Source organism: Neltuma alba, unplaced genomic scaffold (assembly GCF_004799145.2).
Source record: "Neltuma alba isolate B1F8T4 unplaced genomic scaffold, ASM479914v2 tig00000874_pilon, whole genome shotgun sequence".
NCBI lineage: Eukaryota > Viridiplantae > Streptophyta > Magnoliopsida > Fabales > Fabaceae > Neltuma > Neltuma alba.
Window position 1 is genome coordinate 50738 of NW_021632234.1, and position 16497 is coordinate 67234.

Sequence of the window (16497 nt, forward strand, 5' to 3'; positions counted from 1 at the left end):
TCTCTCTCTAAGATTTGCCCTTTCTCTGTCTTAATTCAAGAGCAACAAAAGCCTCCCCTTAGTCTTCCTCTTTAGCTGAAAATGCAGGCATGGGAAGGGGTATTTATAGAGCTTTGGCTTAACTCTTAGCCTTTGAAGTTCAAAGAAATTACAAGGTATAGGTGGAAAAATTCTAGCCTTCAATTTTTATTCCAAGATTAATGAAAAATAAAATGAAATAAATGGACAAATCCTAGGCTTTAAGAATGTGATCTTGCCACTTGTCCATGTGATGTCATGGTGGTGATGTCACTTTGCTTATGTCATGCCAAGATCATTTAACTTTAACCTCGATTAACTTTCTTAATCACCATGAATATTTTTCTTAATGATATTCTAAAAACTCTATTTTATTTTTATTTAAATATTTTTCTTCCAAATCAGACATGTTAGGAGTGAATTTTGGGCCAAATCTGGAGAATTTCACAAAATTTTTCACTTTCCTAGTTATCCTTACATTATATTGAGTACCGATGTAGTGTCGGATAAAGTTTTTCTGTATCCTGTCCATTTTACTATCTCAAAAAATTCATCTCAGTGCACTGTTAGCCTCCTCTCAACATATAGAAGTTCCATGATTTTTTTCAAAATTTAATTCTCTTAGAAATTTCCTAAATTCTATTTTTTTGAAATCGGCGCTTTACCAATGATAATTCTGCTTTAAATATTATTAAAGCTAACCTCCTTATTAATTGAAGTCAAAAACAATTTTATAAATTATAATAATCCTCCAAGGTTTTTTTTCATATTTTTTTCAGAATTATTGAGGCGTTTAAATATTTTTCATAATTAATTTTGTTTACTATTACTAGGTATAACAAAAAATTCCTGTAAATATAAAAAAATTTTATATTTATTTATTTTCCTTCCATCTGAGGCCTCAAACACTAATCCTTGACCTTTAATTCTATTTTGCATTATTTTTTGGGAATTTTTGACCTGACTTCACAATTAAATCTTTCTTTAACTGATATTTTAAAATATCAATCTGGCAACTATCCAGTTTTCAATTCAAACTTGTGAGAAATATATTCCCTCTACACTAACTGGCCCTTGATCTATTTGAATTTCCTAAATTTTTAGGGCTAAAATTTTTAGGATGTTACACCTAGTAAGGGTACAGAAAAGGAAACCCGAAATGTCATTGAGAAGGAATAAGCTGTAAAGGCATAGCTATAGATAAATGTGCCTAAGAAACCAAAAGCATGCCAGGAACATAATTTGTACCCATGCCCTTGCTTGATAGGCAAGTAAAGCCATGACATAAAAGAATAAAACCCAAGATTGGAACCTGGCTAAAAGAAGTGGAAGTGAAATTAGAGCGCTAGAATTAAGTATAAGAAGGAATATTCTCCCTAAGAAACCCCTCATTTGATAGAGATACAACATTTAGCGTTATCTCTATACAACATTTAATGTTATCTCAAGTTTGTATATTAGATCCTCATTTGATCACGCGATGTTCTCACCAAAAATATTGTTGAGAATTTATTCTTTTTTGGTCCCATTTTCTTTTATGACATTAACATATCAAAATCTCTTTATTGCTTCTAGGTACTTGCCTTATTTGTATGATCATCATGATTACTTGCTTTGTTTTCTTCTTTTTTAAAACTGATTATTCTCTTACGCTTATGGCATGTCTTTTTTTCATTTCTACTAATAAGAGCCCTTTTGGCTAGAAGATGAGAATTAAAAATTCTTATTTAGGTTAGTAATTGCATCTGAAAGATATTTAGAAGCATTGTATGAATGCAATATTTTATGATCTTTTGGTTCATACTGTCATATTTGAGGATCCACATTTGATAGTAAAAATGTATTTATGTGTTCTCTTTTCCAGTTACTAATTTTCACCTCCTTAGTTTGGGAAAACTTTATCAAATGACAATCAACTAATTATGTAGTATAAGTCTCCCAAATCATTTGTTTCTTTTAGAAACATCCATTTGTTTCATTTAGAGACAAACAAGAAGAAAGATGTTCTTACTCAATATTTATCCTAAATTTCTTTTAATATCTATCTATGTACATTATTGTGGTGGAATAACGGATATTACATATTCTAAGATGGAAAATGTTAAGCTCTTAACCAAAAATGAATCATAATGAGAGAATTCACAATATATTGTTTGGCTTGGTGCATTTATGTGCAAAAATGTGCAAAAATCAATTATCCCACATTGAAATGGGATTTGTTTTTATAATTTTTGATCTAGCTATTTAAGGAGGTTTTTACTAAACATATAATCATTGACAACTTGAGGAACAATGACGAGCAATTTCAACGGGAGTCATATTAGTTTCATTATTTGGGAGTTGTATTCTCAATGTAATTATTTGAATATATTTACAAACTTTAAGTTGCAAGTTGATTATAAGCACTCATGTGACCATTTTATAGATGCATCTATCATTCATATGATATTAATTTAGTTCACATGGTGTCTAAATGGGCCCATATATTTAAATTCCATATGTTGTAAATCTATATGAATATACTTTAAGCATAGCCAATAATGTTCTTTGATTTAATTCTTTTGAGAATGAGCAATAAATAAAAATTTATTAATTATGTACCATTTATAAATAATCTTTCAGTACTTTAATAAATGTCAATGCACATTCTTCATATAATATTTTGTATCATTATGATTTGAGATAATCCCAAATAGTACATATATAAAATTTAGGTTTATTGTAACATTATTCTTAATAGTTGATAAACTTCTAATTATCAATAAGGATAATAAACCATGATATACCTCTTTAGAAGCCTTATATTTTTATCTCTCACCCAATAAGAGAAACTCACGTACTAATAGAGGGTCAAATTCACATCTTTCTTAAATCAAGACTTGCTTGGATATTTGATTGGAATACTTCTTAATATCTAATCAAATAGTTTGGCCCCTCAAGGGTGAATCTAAGTCCAAAACTCTAATATCTCTTACTTATACTTGATGGGTTGGTCATTGTGCGACTATCATGTCTCTCTTGCTTCATAATTGGTGTTGTCATGACTATGTGGACACAACATCTTCAATTTTGAATACTTGTGTATTAAAAGTTCTTTATACAAGAGCAGCACACAAGGACATCCTGGATCTACCAATAAGTTTACATATTGCCTCAAATTCCTTAGATTCACCATATATATCACCCATGGCATATCTAATTCTTGTTGAGCTAATTCCTGATTAACTCAAATTGTCATTTCATGCGCTTAGTATTTACACTTATAAGTTGCTCGGACAACTTAGTAAGGGACTAATCATATACACTAGCACAATAAAGAATAATGGCTAAAACCCTAAGGTATTTTGCTAGCCAAAAAGGTACAAGCCATGGCATGAATGGATAAAAGTTGAATTAGAGATTAAAGGTTAGTATGGATGGGAAACTTGTAGTTATGCATGAATTGTGAAAGAATTCCAACTTGTGACACATGCGCATATGCCTCAACCAAGAGGGATTAAGAGGCTAGGGTTTGATTGAAGTTGATTTCATGTTTCTAATGAGTTTAGATGATGAAATTGTGTAGGAAAATGCTAAGGAAAAAGTGTTTGAAAGCATTGAAATTAAAAATGAAATCCTTAAACCTAGGAAATATACCTCTAGGACAAAAGAAAATTATAAAAAGGAGTTGGATTTTGATGAATCTAAGTTTAAATATGGATTCTACATGAAAAACTATATAGGAAAAATATGTGGAAATTATGCTAAGAAAGATGATACAAAAAACCTAAAATCAAAGACAAGAGTTAGGGTTTATGTCAAGTTATTGTTGATTGTTTGAATTGATATTTAGAATGCCTCTATTGTATGATTGATAGACATTCATCATTAGCAAAAAGAGCCTCAAGAACAAGGGAAAGGAAGCAAGAATCAAGTCTTGATACAAAATAGCAAGAACTTACAATTTTAATATTACTTTACTAAGTGTTTTTATGTCAGGTTGAGCTAGCTATAACGTAATGTGTTTAACTCCTTGCATTTTATGTCTTGGCAATTTACATGATTGAGTTGTTTGATGATATGATAATGTGCTCCTTTACCATGGCATAATAATATTGAAAAATGCATGAAAATGTGAATGACATGGAGCATGATATAACCTTGCATTGTTAGCATTACAATTATTGTTCTTCGCTACTAAGATTTCTTTGAAGTCTCACCATTCTTTATATAAAAAAGATACATTAGGGGCTGGCTCTTTAGGTGATAAAAAAGCTTGAGACGATGTTATGCAACTACGTGTTTATGAATATTTTATGTAATTATGAATTTTTTAGTAAGGTTATATAATTTATGTAATTTTGGTGAATGGTTAGAAGATATGATCATCCTAATTCTAAAAAGTTCAATTTGGCATGAACATGTGATTGCATAGGTAGAAATTGTTAATGCTGCATGATTATGGCCTAAATACCTTAATGCTAGAAACTTGTGGCTGCAACATTTCTAGTTAAATGATAGAATTTGGCCGTGAGATTTGGTAAGCTCAAAGTTTGCATTTCAAGCTTTAAATAGAATGGTAGATCACTTCATTTGGAGCCATATACAGAAAGTTATGAGCTTTTGAAGTTACGGTAAAAAGTTGAAAATTAAAAACTTTATCAATATCTGGTCCGAAAAAAAAACTTTACCAATATGAATAGTACTTTTGCACAAAATATGGAGTCCTAATGGTAAAGGAAATAGACCAGTGAGTATTTTTTTTTATGTAAAGAAATGAAATAGCTTCAAATAGAACTTGGAACCACCTCATTTTGATTTTTTTAGAATTAGTTATGAATTTTCAAAATCAGTTAAAATTCTGGGGTTACTAAATGAATAGTAACCTAAGAAAGTGATTTTTCAAAATTTGATTTTCCAAGCCTAATGCTATGTAATTTGATTCCATTTGAGATATTTTAACTCCATATGTGGTTATAAGTTGTGATGTATAAGATATTTGAACTGTTAGCCTTCTAGGCTATATTATTTATAGTCTTAAAAAAGTCGAATTATCATAATTTTTCTCTACAAACAAACCCCATAATGATTCTTCTTAAAATGAGAACTATATAGCTTTTAACCATTTAATGAGATAGAAAGTTAAAGATATATAACTTCTAGCCATTTAATCTCACAATAAAAAATCAAATATATGTGGCTTATGGTCATAAGATATAAATTCAAAACCGTACGGTTTCTATCCATAACATAGAATATCAAAGTTGTATGACTTTTGACCATAGCATAGAAAATCAAAGCTATATAACTTCTAGCGCTTAAATCTTAAGAAGACAGAAAATCAAAGTTATATAGTTTCTAGCTATTTAATTTCAAAGAGTTAGAATATTAAATTTATATGGACAAATCTATCAACAATAGTAATCCTTTGACACTGTAAGTATCGATTGACACTTTAGGTTTCATCAAAGATAGTGACGTTAAGTCACTGAGGAATTCTCCCATCACAATTAATCCAAAAAGTATAATATTCATATCAAAATTAAATTATAGTGCAAAAATGTAAAGTAATAATAATCTTGTTAGGGAAAAAACTCCAGTCTTAGTCATGAAACTCGATGTGTAAAACAATGATAAGTAACCCTTTTAATTACATATAATGGCTCAAATTATTCTAAATAGATTGAATACAAATATAAATACTTCTAGACAACATATATAAGGTGTTTGAGACATTTTCATTTGAATAGAACAAAGAATACTATAGAAAAGTCATAAAGATGATGCTCTAAAGTTATGTCAAGGATCAAAGGCATATCCTACCTTAGTTAGAGCATCGTGTTAATAACATGTTAGGGAAAAAAAAGAATAAAGAAGAAAAATAGAGAATAAGATAGGAGAAAAAAGAGAATATTTTGTATTTCTTTTAAGGTATTGAATACATCATATGTGCCTTTGTTTTATAAGCACAACTTTACAACTTTGACAGAACCTACAAATTACATCATAGTAGGAGGTAAATATGGGACGATAGAGATAATGTAAGATATTAGAAATAATATGTGAGATATGAAGATCCACACAAATATTATTATATCCATAACAAATTAATCTTAGTTTTCTTTTCTCGTCCGATATTTATTGCCTTATCTTTATATTTAGGCTCAAGTATACTTTTGGTTTTTTAATTTTTATATAACATTTCAATTTAGTCTTTTAACTTTAAAAAGTGTATTTTTAGTCATTTAATCCTAAAATCATTAGTCTTAAATGATATCTTTTATAACAATCATGGTTATTTTCAAAAATAAATTTAATAAATTAATGAAAAGATTTTTCCTTGATGCCAAAATTATGAAATAGTTTAGGCGGTTAAATATAGTAGAAAAAAATTGAACTAGCATATTAAAATGCTACTATGGTTATAAAGAATTTGACTTAATCCAAAAGCCTTACAAACCAACAATAACAAGAAGAAAGGCCCCAAGCACAATAACTACTCATAAGCCCAAACTAAAATTAATCAGATAAGGACTTAGGGCACAAGAAAAATAAGAGCCAAACCCTCACATTGTCATACACCTGCTTAGGTTTAAATAGCTTTATCCCCATAACAACCATCAATGAAAAAGAGTTTTTTTGCCCCAAAAGGTGATAAATGTGGATCCACAAGGGTCATACACAAAAAATCCTATGGCTTTTGGCTATTACATCAATATCCATCAAAATACAATAATCTAAACATATGAAGGAGACATTTAGATATGCAAATACAAAAGGTGGGCCCTAGAAGGAAAAATACTTAGCCATCACAAGCCCAAATCACAAGAGAGTTACTAGACTATGCATGCCTAAGTCTTTGGCTACTTCCCTTCACGACGGATTAAATTGGAAGGCTTTTCTTAAAACAACAAGATTAATAGGGTAAGACATAAAATCCCAGTAACCAAAGATCACTTTACAGCATATAGAAATAAGATAGTAAGTAGGTGAAGTAATGCTATAATATTATTTTAATTTATAATCATACAACCCCATATGTAACAATCAACACAATAGTATATGCCCTCGTATCCACTGTACTCCTCCTTATAACCCTTTGACAGGGACTCGAACCTTTTATGTTGGGTAACTTGACCAAAGGTTACTCTACTTACTTCAAGTCAATGGCTCCTTCCTATACCTATACTGTCCAAAGATAGACTATAATGCAAGAGGTGTCTACCCAAGGGTCCTATCTCAATTCTGGGCCAAGGAAAAGAAAGAACTATAGGAGCCTAACAAGAGGCCAAATAGCTGATCATAGTGTTGGCATATTGCATGGGCTTCAAGAACCGTTATCCTTTACATACAATCCTAATCTCTACATATAAACCTTATGCATAGATATAATAGACTTAAGAATACAACCGACAATGTGACATAGGGCACAATGCAGAACATTCATTGCAGACAATCACCTAAAGAAACTTCTATGGCAATACCACCCATACAATAATATCAAAATACTTCTCACCTCACTAAGAGTTGATATATAAGCAAAACACATACTTTTCCTTTATGAACACATTATTTGTAATTCAACAGAGTTTGAAAGGATTTAGAAAGCCTTACGATCAACAGTAAGCATATAAAGTAAAGTAATCCTAGTTATCTCAACTCCAAGCTTAGCATTTGGCTTGAACACAAGATACTGATCCATAAGTCAGGATACACACTAATCTACATCACCATGTAAATTATAGTCAAACACAAGAAACAATTAAATATAAAACTAAAAAACCTTTAGTCTCACATCTCACAACAACAATCAAGCTTTCAAACCTATAACCAAAATTCTTTGTCCAAAGTTGTAGTCATTAATTTCTCTGCCCAACTAAGTCATTAGACTCCTTAATCAACCTTAACAACAATTATTTAATCAATCCTCAAGTCACACACTTAGAATTTTCAACCTCCAATATATCCAATATTGAAAACCAATCAAGATTAACAGTCTATAACATATGGCACAATTCAGAACATTCACCACAGATAATTACACCAAGAAACTTCTATGATAGTACACCCCATACAATAATAAACAAAATCTAAATAATAAAACATCATTTCAATTGCCGCATTACTAAATCTCAACAAATCTCACTTCCAATAACAAATCCCAATCTCCAAATCCTATATAAATCAAAATCTAACAAAACTAAATTGATTAAATCTCTTATCTAATTCAAATAACTCTAAGAAACCCAAAAGATTCGGTCAAACACTCAGAAAATTCAAAAATCCTCAAGAACCCTAAAAATCCTAACTTTCAAATATGAGAAATCTAAGAGAAAAAGGTGGGAAACAAGTTAGAATCACTTACTTGGGGTTTGGAAGCTGAAAAACACTCTTCAAGGACTGAAAATGCAAACCCTAATAGAGTTCTCACATTTTCTCCTCTTTTTCCTTTTGTTTTTCAAGTTATTAATGTTGGTATTTATCAATGCTTTTGCATGTTCGCTGCAATAAACTACATAAAGGCGCCAAAATTTTGAAAATGGGGCATATTTACCATGACGAACTACACAGAAACGATCAAGTTTCCTCAATGATGTTCGACTGTCTGCTATGTATGTCGCGATGACAAACACAAAGAGCATCCTCCTCTCTTCTGTGTCATTCACTGCGGTGAACCATTCCTCTTGCTGCAGTGAAATACATAGAGAACCACAAACTGCCTCAAAACAACCTTTACCTTACCCCTTTTCACCTTACCAACCGTAAACAACTTTTAATATACCTCAAGATCATATTACAATCAAGGTTAGTTTATCCCTAAATTCTTGATTAAAAACTGGGATGTTATAGTTAGCATTTGAAAAAAAAAATGCTTCATCAACATTTAAGATTTTAATATCATCATTCTTTGTTAACGGATTTTGGATTAAAAGATTAAAAATACATTTTTTAGAGTTAAGGGATCAAATTGAGTTGTATGTGAAAAGAATTTTGTTTTGACTTGTATGAAAGTATTTTTTTAAAAGTGCTTATTGAGTTAACTAAACACCCCTTAACATGCACTTACCTTTTGTCACTTATAAAAATTATTCCTCCAAAGATGGTTTAGGAGGAGAAAGGAAGGGAGCTAATTAGAAGTTAACAAATATATCATTATTTCTTTATTTAAACTTCTTTATTATTTTATTACAATATTTATATCATAATTATTATTTTCTAATTTGTGAATATAGAAAAACCAGATACCTTGAGACATAATAAATAGATTATAAATAATTATATATCAAAATAAATGTCAATAAAAATATGTTATAATCTTTAGCATATTATATAAATTATAAATAAATTTATGCTACAAATTTTAAACTATTTCATCCTTAATTATATAACGTGTGCAACCTCACATGCTTAATTACATAATACACAGAGTTTTATGTAAAAAATGAAATTGAATTAAAATAGATATATATAGACACATGTATCAACGAATTTGGTGATTGATAATATCATTTTAATAGATCTTAACGACTTCAACTCATATAAACCAATAAAAAATAGTTTTATACAGAATAAATGAATAAAAAATATTGATAATAATGATAAGATGAATGAGGTGGGGGATTAGGCAAGAGGAAAAGATGGGGAAGATTAATGGCAAAGAGCGTGAGAAATGATGAACTCAGAGAAAGAAAATATGCCCAAAAAAAAGAATCTATGAGGAGTAAAAAAAAAATCCGTAGAAGAATAATAGGGCTGAAAAAAATAAAAAAAAGGCAAAGAGGAAAAAAAAAGTTTCTACTAAAAAGGAGAAATTTGGAATATTTAAAAACTAATATGGGTAATTTAGTCAAAATGAGATATAATATTTCTCTCCTCTCCAAAAAAATCTCAAATTTAGAGGGGAGCAGAAGGATGGGAGGGGAGTACTAAAAGACAAATTTTTCTCCCTCCCCTCTCCTCTATTTTTCTGAACCAAACACAATTTCTTCTCCCCTCCCCCCAAAAACCTTCTAACCAAACAATACGTAAGTTTCAAACAAGATTTATTAATTTCTCAATTATTCGAATTTGAATGGAGGAAAAATCCTAAAATTGTATAATTACCCTAAAAGTAAATGTAATAATATATTAATAATATAAAAGTGAAATTTAATTATAAATAAATAAATAAACAGACAAATAAGAATATCAATTCTACTTTTATTTCAATTATAAAATAGATAATTTTAAAGACAAATCAAATTTTTTTGGGCCAACAAAGATGCATCAAATACAAAATGCACCTTATTTTTTGTTTGCTTGAACTTTTCTTTTGATATACTTTTTGTCAGCACTTTCCTTACTTCAACTTATTCCATATTTGAGGGGGAAAAAAAATTATTCCCATAGCCATAAATCAAATTGGGAAAGTTATAAAAAAGCTTTAAAAATTAAAAAATTATATAGAGACATTTGTTCATAAAAATTGTTATTATTTATTTTTTAATTGTTGTCAAAATCAATATTAATATTCTGGTGGGTACTTGTTTGCAATTTTTTTACTTCTCATATTTTATTTTTGCGATTTTCCCAATCAAATTTCCCATTTTTGTGTTTAAAGGAGGGTGGCGGGGAAATTTCTGAAAAACTCAGCTCCTTCTGACGATGAATTCTTCCTCCGCTGGGGTTCAATTTCGTTCCTCTTCGTCTCTGTCACGGGCGATTGCACGAGTGGATTTCCAGAGGACTGATGCTTGAATTCTGATTTGCATTGTCAAACGCATCTTCGTCTTTCTCTTTTCAAGGCGCCGTGGTGGGTTGAGTTTTGTGCAGAGCTTCATTTTCCTCCTTTTATCTACTGGTGGTTTGGTTTTAGTCGGTGTTCTTGTAGGGCAGGTTTGGGACTCTTGCTCTAAGGCACTTCCATGGTTTTTTTTTTGGTAGCATTTTTATTATAGTGACGTTACTGCTTTTGTTTCTTTTCCCTTCCTTCATGCCGTCGTTACACTATGAGACATTGGGGATTTTAGTTTTATTCGTGAAAGTTTGATAACTGGAAAGCCTTGTAAAGTCTGATTGATGTTTGAATGCTGTTTGGGTAAAGGATCATATGCTATGGAGCACATAATATGGGTACCTTTAATGGATGCATCTCAACTGTTTGCAAAAATGTTTTCAAGACAAAGAGAGCTATAATTAAAATTGAGCTAAAATAATAAAATATGAGTTAGTTGTGTATCATCCCTAAACCTTTAGAAGCTTAAGTTTTAAAGACCTAATGTTGATATTTAACCATAAAAAGTTGTTGGGGTGTAAAACATGTTAGAATTTTTGTATTTTTCTTTATCATATGCCCTGTCATCTAAAAAGAATATGATGTTAGGAGAGGTGAAGGAAGAAGAGAAGAGAGAGAGGAGAATATTAGGGGAGAGAGGGAGAAGAGGGAAATAAGAAATTTGAATAGTGCTATGGATAGGTTCATAATCAACAATAATAACATAGGTTTAGTCCCTCTTCCTTATTTATATACAATTATAAACTCCCATTTCTTAATTTTTGTTACCTAACCCCCTGTACTAGATTAACTTTCTAACTCTTATTCCTTTTATTATTTACATAGCAATTCTCCCCTCCCCAAAGGCCCTGGCTAGGAGATGAGGAAAGCTAGGTTCTAACCTCTTTTTTTTTTTTTGGGTGCTGTTGTCGGTATTGTAGTATTTAGCTTTTCATTGGGGAAAAAAAGGTTTGAAACTTTAAAACAGGAAATTGCTGCTAAAACTGATATAAAGGAACCCAAGTATCTTCTTCATCTTGTAACCCTCTCCACTAGAGCAAGACTTCTATTATAATACTTCCTCCAAGACATTTGACTTTCCTATTTAAAATGGTTTCAAGTTTGAATGTGTAGGAGGAGTAGACCATTCAATAGGAGGATGCCTTTGTTTGATTGCAGGATTTGGACGAAGTTTGAGCGATTATACATGGTGAACATGATGTATTCTAGACTCCTGAGGAAGCCCAAGCTTGTAGGCTAGTGGCCCATTCTTTTCTGTCACTCTATAAGATCCAAAATGCCTAAGCTTTTGTGAGCTCATAATAACGATAGAATTTTGTCTATAGGATAGAACTACTGGTTGGCTCATTGGGCCTTTATGACCAACTATTTGTTGTACTTAGGTTTGACCTAGTATAACTTAGAATGATCTAATATCTCTCTGCCATCAAATCCCAAATGCTGTGGAATTAGAATAAATTAGTCTAGTGCTTTGTTTTATCCTGATGTTTTGCTTACACTATTCTATATATCTTGTGTAAACATTGATTTGACAATAGTAAGAATTCTTCTTCTGAGTGTGAACGTGGTATTGGACCAACATCATGACTTAGAGCAAAGTTTAGTTTGGTTTGTGTGGTGCTTTCCTTAGCAAAGGTAGCAACAACAGCCTTAGCTTTGACTTGCATGAGGTAGGTAGATCTGTTCAACTAAGTTGAGGCAAAGCAACATCGAAGTCCCAACCCCGCATTCAATCATCGGGTGCAAATTGAATGAGGACAACTATTTATTAGAGGTAAAGGAAATGAAAAGTACATCATTGGAGGTGCAACTCAACTAACTCCAAGTTTGAAACTTGAGCTGCTGAAAATTCCATGGTTATGTCATGGCTCATAAACTCCATGGACCTACACATCAATGTGGAGCATTTGTTGGCAATCACAGCAAAGAAGATTAGGGATTTAGCCAAGGAGGCTTACTTAGGTATGATTAAAGACTTAGCAGATTGATCAACACGCGATTTACAATGCAAAAGATTTGGTAGCAAATAGACTTATATGACACTTGGGGAATTCCTTATCTACCACGCTTATGGCCCAAACCGCAAATTTTGGAGTTTATGGCAAGAAACAAGAAAAAGGCATATGGAACATTTGACTTGTAGAAAAATCAACATTGTAGTCTCAAGATTGTTTCTTTGCTAACAAATAGGAGATTACATTTCACATCAAGGGCATACAACACATTCTTAAGAATCAAATTCCTAAATAGACATGCTTCACCAATTCCATGTGCCTTAATAAACTTTCTATGAACAACCTTGATAAACATAAGAAAGTTGCAAGGAGTGATATTTTGAATAAGATTTTGTTATAAATTTGTGTTGCTGACATAGGGGTAGATAAGATTCTTTAATTGTTAATTAGTTAGAATTTATAGCATGCATTTAACCACTAGCCATTAGGAACACCTTTACCCTTACTTATAAATAACCCCTATGCTTAATTAGAATTCTTGTAGGTAAAACTTGAATAAAGGGGACCCAACTAAGTGATAGATTTGTGGGCTTGATTGAATTGATCCACTGCAGCAACGAACTTGGGCCTTTTTCTTGAAAGATAAGGCTTGTATAACCATTAATCAAACTTAGTGGATCTTCACAATACTTTTGCCACTTACAGAAGAGGGGAGACAACTGGGCATTTGACTTTTCAAAATGAGCTTTTGCTTGCCACTTACAATCCATAACCTGTTCAATTTGTCTTGAAAGTCGCACATGGTCTTCACTTCTCCAAGTCATTCGATTATGCATCAAGTTTGAAGACATAGACAATCCCGAACACATTTTTGTAAAACTCGACCTTAATGGCTGGCATCCACCACACGCAAATGTGATTTCTTCGTTGCTCCACCTGTGCGTTGCGTGCGAAAGGTCTTGTGATCCTTTAACAAAGTCAACACTTAGAGACTCGTTAACAGCAGAAGTGATTTTCACGCTACCCCACATTTTTGGTTTGGGAAGAGCATTAACAACTCCATGCGTGGCAACCATAACTCTATTTGTCATCATCTTCGGGCTTACCTTGGCATCTTTGGTCTTCTGTGTTACATGTGAACACGTCTGTGCTCGCTCCATGGAGTCTACTAGAATGGTTTTGGCTGCACCATTGCTCTCGGTTTCTTGTTGAGGAATAGGAGGTTCAAGCATTCTTTCTTTCGTTGACATCTTTATGGGTTTCTTGCACTTGTCTTCACAAACATCTTGAGGACTCTTCTGTGGTTGCCCACTGACGCCGAACGATTCTTGCATTCCAACGAATACCTCTTGGGCCTCGTTCTTCTTGCCCTTCCATTGCAAAGTGAGCTGCATTCTTGTGAGGCTTTTGGCTTCGTGCATAGTTTGAGGCCTAAACAGATGGACTAGTTCAACATAGTCTTCTTGCAGCGCCAAGATGTAAGCGTCGACCAACCATTCTTCAAGCAATGAGAGTTTGGAGGAAATTGCGTCAAATTCAGAATTAAATTCTGCCAAGGATCCTCGATGTTGAAGATGAAGCAAGTCTTTTTGTCGTATGAGTTCTTGCAGCTGCGTTTACAAGCCAAGAAGGGCCTCTTTTAATTTATTGACAGAGCCTTGTATTCCATCGACTGAATTCAATTTTTGTTCGATGTTGAGGAGACGTTGTTCCATGGAACTTGAAACTGATTGGGAATGAGGGAGAAAGAACCAAGTAGTGGGTAGGGCTGAGGAAAGACTGGCTCTGGATACCACTGTTGTGTTATTGGAAAAGAAAGAGAGAGAGAGAGAGAGAGAGAAGGGAAAGCGAAGAGAAACAGAGAATAGGGGAAATTAGAGAGAAGGGGGAGAGATTAGAAGGCAATAAACGGAAGAGAAAGAGAATTCCATTAGGTTGATCACAATACAACACACTTACAAATGAGAGATAAGCTTGTTTATATAGGCAAATTCCAACTGCTAATAACTAACTATTATTCTAACTAACTCACATAATTCTGTTATTTATTTATTATAATATCATATAAGAGTAGAGGTTTTCCTAATGGCTATAGGTAAATATGTCTTATGAATCCTAACTAACAGTTAATGAATCCTACATACCCTTGTGTTAGTATTGCAAATATATAACAAGACCCCCTTTCAAAAAAGCTAAGTAGTGGTGCATTACTACTTTTCATATAGCCATTATAGGCTTATAGCAATTCCGCATGAGTTGTTATATGGACACAAATACAGTTTATTGCCAGAGAATAGATAATGGTTGTCTTAAAAGATCATCTCCATAGCGCAACTAATATAATGGAGTAGAAGGCTGATTCACACATGGTTGATGGAGAATTTTCAATGGGCCAATAGATTTTCCTAAACTTACAGCATTATAGGTAGATTTCAGTAGCTACAAGGAGATCAGGAAGGTTGGCAAGGTTGCTTATAGGGTCTTCTAGGAGAATCTTGGTTCACTTGCATTCCATGTTTCTATGCTTAAACTATGTCAAGTCCTTTTTGTTGAACAAAGACGCCTATTAATTGATTTTCCAAAACACTCTAATCTCATTGCATCAAAGAATTTAATTAATAAGGGGTTGGTAGAAAACACTAGAGGGTAATTAGAATTCTTGGTGCAATGGAGAGTTATGCTAGATGAAGAAGCCTTATGAATGCCTCTTTTCAGCTATGACAAAAATTTCTCGATTTTGTTATAAATGACCATTGATGTCATGTGTCATTTTGGAAGGGGGTATTTTTATGTATTTGTAATATTGGCATGGAGTAGGTAGAACTCATTAACCATTAGTTAGTTAGGATTCATAGGATACATTTGACAACTAGTCATTAGGAACATCTCCACCTTGCCTATATAAATAACCCTTATGGTTATTAATCAAATGTATGTTTATGACTTTTATAAATAAACAACAGAAGTATTCAATTGGTCTTGCCTCTTCGTCTCTCTTTTCCTTACAATTTCTCTCTTTATCTCATTCTTCTCTCTCTCTTTCCCCTCTTTCCCTCTTTCCTTTCTCTATGTCGTTTTAAATATTATAAAAGGATAACTGGTTCAAATTACCTATCATATGACGAATATCCCTTAAATCAACTGTCCATATTCTCTCATGATGAACAATAGTTTTAAGAGTAAGGACCACATTGCCTATGTATGCAATATTACCAATGGCTACCAATTGATCTTTACTATCATGCTTGTCAAGTAATTTTCTAAGAAAGTCATCATCAAACTCTAGCTTGCGCTCTGGAGTGGTTGCAAGTGCTTTTGTATCATGCCTGCCTCTTCCTTTGTGGTTGGATGGCTTTTCATGAAGCTTCTAGCTTATGTCTTTTGCATGGCTTGATCTTTAACATTAATCACACCATTTGCCACTTCTTTTCTCTACTATTATTTTGAGATCCTTAAGAGAACATAGCTTTAGATTCAATTCACCAAGATGTGGATGTTTGGTTGGGGTGAGTTTCTTTTTACTTTTCTTATGCTTGACAGTGAAGAATATGTCTAGGAAATTAGGGAGCTTATCCTAGTTCATGATGCGTCTTGAAATACGAGGGATTTATGCCAAGCATGAGTTTGTAGATTTTTTTCTCCTTTTTTATTTTTGGTTAGAGGTGTGCATTAATGGTACATGACTATTCATGAGTGTTGTATAATCTAGTTGTTGCCACAAGATAACAAGGTTAGTTCTTATTTTCTGACATTTAAATTATCTTGTTTGAG

General features: G+C 32.3%; 1 protein-coding gene across 6 annotated transcripts in view; it reads left to right on the top strand.

The window, feature by feature from the left end:
• Positions 1-10632: 10632 nt before the first annotated feature.
• LOC114747427 (uncharacterized) overlaps positions 10633-16497 on the top strand; it is a 44364-nt gene continuing 38499 nt past the window's right edge. For 2 of the 6 annotated variants that reach the window (XM_028935755.1, XM_028935770.1), the window contains exon 1: positions 10636-10872. The gene's annotated coding sequence lies outside the window, so the exon portion shown is untranslated. Of the gene's footprint in view, positions 10873-16497 lie in introns of all 6 variants that reach the window. The other 4 variants (XM_028935762.1, XM_028935779.1, XM_028935784.1 and 1 more) reach the window with 3 other exon arrangements.